Source organism: Procambarus clarkii, chromosome 22 (genome assembly GCF_040958095.1).
Source record: "Procambarus clarkii isolate CNS0578487 chromosome 22, FALCON_Pclarkii_2.0, whole genome shotgun sequence".
NCBI classification, from domain to species: Eukaryota; Metazoa; Arthropoda; class Malacostraca; order Decapoda; family Cambaridae; genus Procambarus; species Procambarus clarkii.
This window is the reverse complement of record NC_091171.1, coordinates 1,032,158-1,036,123: the sequence shown is the minus strand read 5'-3', so window position 1 is coordinate 1,036,123 and position 3,966 is coordinate 1,032,158.

The window sequence follows — 3,966 nt, the reverse complement described above, 5'->3', positions numbered from 1 at the left end:
CACTTGTGGACCTGGCACCAGAGACACTTGAGGACCTGGCACCAGACACACTTTTGGACCTGGCACCAGACACACTTGTGGACCTGGCACCAGACGCACTTGTGGACCTGGCACCAGACACTTGTGGGCCTGGCACCAGACACACTTGGGGACCTGGCACCAGACACACTTGTGGACCTGGCACCAGACACACTTGTGGACCTGGCACCAGACACACTTGTGGACCTGGCACCAGACACACTTGTGGACCTGGCATCGGAGACCCTTCTGGACCTGGCACCAGACACACTTGTGGGTCTGGCACCAGACACACTTGTGGACCTGGCATCGGAAACACTTGTGGACCTGGCACCAGACACACTTGTGGACCTGGCACCAGACACACTTGTGGACCTGGCACCAGACACTTGTGGACCTGGCACCAGAGACACTTGTGGACCTGGCACCAGACACACTTGTGGACCTGGCACCAGACACACTTGTGGACCTGACATCAGACACACTTGTGGACCTGGTTCCAGACACACTTGTGGACCTGGCACCAGACAATTGTGGACCTGGCACCAGACACACTTGTGGGCCTGGCACCAGACACACTTGTGGACCTGGCACCAGACACACTTGTGGACCTGGCACCAGACAATTGTGGACCTGGCACCAGACACACTTGTGGGCCTGGCACCAGACACACTTGTGGACCTGGCACCAGACACACTTGTGGGCCTGGCACCAGACACACTTGTGGTCTGGCACCAGACACACTTGTGGACCTGGCACCTGACACACTTGTGGACCTGGCACCTGAGACACTTGTGGACCTGGCACCAGAGACACTTGAGGACCTGGCACCAGACACACTTGTGGGCGTGGCACCAGACACACTTGTGGACCTGGCACCAGACACACTTGTGGACATTGCACCAGACACACATGTGGACCTGGCACCAGAGACACTTGTGGGCCTGGCACCAGACACACTTGTGGGCCTGGCACCAGACACACTTGTGGGCCTGGCACCAGACACACTTGTGGGCCTGGCACCAGACACACTTGTGGACCTGGCACCAGAGACACTTGAGGACCTGGCACCAGACACACTTGTGGGCGTGGCACCAGACACACTTGTGGGCCTGGCACCAGACACTCTTGTGGACCTGGCACCAGACACACTTGTGGACCTGGCACCAGACACACTTGTGGGCGTGGCACGAGACACAATGTGTCGGCCTGGCACCAGACACTCTTGTGGACCTGGCACCAGACACACTTGTGGACCAGGCACCAGACACACTTGTGGATCTGGCACCAGAGACACTTGAGGACCTGGCACCAGACACACTTGTGGGCCTGGCACCAGACACTCTTGTGGACCTGTCACAAGACACTCTTGTGGGCCTGGCACCAGAGACACTTGAGGACCTGGCACCAGACACACTTGTGGACCTGGCATCAGACACACTTGTGGACCTGACATCAGACACACTTGTGGACCTGGCACCAGACACTCTTGTGGACCTGGCATCAGACACTCTTGTGGACCTGGCACCAGACACTCTTGTGGACCTGGCACCAGACACACTTGTGGACCTGGCACCAGACACACTTGTGGGCCTGGCATCAGACACACTTGTGGACCTGGCACCAAACACACTTGTGGACCTGGCACCAGACACTCTTGTGGACCTGGCACCAGACACTCTTGTGGACCTGGCACCAGACACTCTTGTGGACCTGGCACCAGACACTCTTGTGGACCTGGCACCAGACACACTTGTGGACCTGGCACCAGACACACTTGTGGACCTGGCACCAGACACACTTGTGGACCTGGCATCAGACACTCTTGTGGACCTGGCATCAGACACACTTGTGGACCTGGCACCAGACACTCTTGTGGACCTGTCACCAAACACACTTGTGGGCCTGGCACCAGAGACACTTGAGGACCTGGCACCAGACACACTTGTGGGCCTGGCACCATACACACTTGTGGACCTGGCACCAGACACTTGTGGACCTGGCACCAGACACACTTGTGGACCTAGCACCAGAGACACTTGAGGACCTGGCACCAGACACACTTGTGGACCTAGCACCAGAGACACTTGAGGACCTGGCACCAGACACACTTGTGGACCTAGCACCAGAGACACTTTAGGACCTATCACCAGACACTCTTGTGGACCTGGCACCAGACACACTTGTGGACCTGGCACCAGACACACTTGTGGACCTGGCACCACACACACTTGTGGACCTAGCACCAGAGACACTTGAGGACCTGGCACAAAACACACTTGTGGACCTAGCACCAGAGACACTTGTGGACCTGGCACCAGACACACTTCTGGACCTGGCACCAGACACACTTGTGGACCTAGCACCAGAGACACTTGAGGACCTGGCACCAGACACTCTTGTGGACCTGGCACCAGACACACTTGTGGACCTGGCACCAGACACACTTGAGGACCTGGCATCAGACACACTTGTGGACCTGGCACCAAACACACTTTTGGACCTGGCACCAGACACACTTGTGGGCCTGGCACTATACACACTTGTAGGCCTGGCACCAGACACACTTGTGGGCCTGGCACTATACACACTTGTAGGCCTGGCAACAGTCACACTTGTGGGCCTGGCACCAGACACACTTGGGGACCTGGCATCAGACACACTTGTGGGCCTGGCACTATACACACTTGTAGGCCTGGCACCAGACATACTTGTGGGCCTGGCACCAGACACACTTGGGGACGTGGCACCAGACACACTTGTGGGCCTGGCACCAGACACACTTGTAGGCCTGGCACCAGACACACTTGTGAACCTGGCACTAGACACACTTGTGGACATGGCATCAGACACACTTGTGGACCTGGCACCAGACACACTTGTGGACCTGGTACCAGATACACTTGTGGACCTGGCACCAGACACTTGTGTGCCTGGCACCAGACACACTTGTAGACCTGGCACCAGAGACACTTGAGGACCTGGCACCAGACACACTTGTGGACCTGGCACAAGACACACTTGTGGACCTGGCACCAGACACACTTGTGGACCTGGCACCAAACACACTTGAAGGCCTGGCACCAGACACACTTGTGGATCTGGCACCAGACACACTTTTGGACCTGGCACCAAACACACTTGAAGGCCTGGCACCAGACACACTTGTGGGCCTGGCATCAGACACACTTGTGGGCGTGGCACCAGACACACTTGTGGACCTGGCATCAGAGACACTTGTGGACCTAGCACTAGACACACTTGTGCGCCTGGCACCAGACATATTTGTGGACCTGGCACCAGACACACTTGTGGACCTGGCACCAGACACACTTGTGAACCTGGCACCAGACACTTGTGGACCTGGTACTAGACACAATTGTGGACCTGGCACCAGACACACTTGTGAACCTGGCACCAGACACACTTGTGGACGTGGCACCAGACACACTTGTGGACCTGGCACCAGACACACTTGTGGACCTTGCATCAGACACACTTGTGGACCTGGCACCAGACACACTTGTGGACCTGGCACCAGACACACTTGTAGGCCTGGCACCAGACACTTGTGGACCTGGCACCAGACACTTGTGGGCCTGGCACCAGACACTTGTGGACCTGGCACCAGACACTTGTGGACCTGGCATCAGACACACTTGTGGACCTGGCACCAGACACTTGTGGGCCTGGCACCAGACACTTGTGGGCCTGGCACCAAACAATTGTGGACCTGGCACCAGACACACTTGTGGATCTGGCACCAGACACACTTGTGGATCTGGCACCAGACACTCTTGTGGGCCTGGCAACAGACACACTTGTGGACCTGTCACAAGACACACTTGTTGACCTGGCACCAGACTCTTAGGGACCTGGCACCAGACACACTTATGGACCTGGCACCAGACACACTTATGGACCTGTCACAAGACACACTTGTGGACC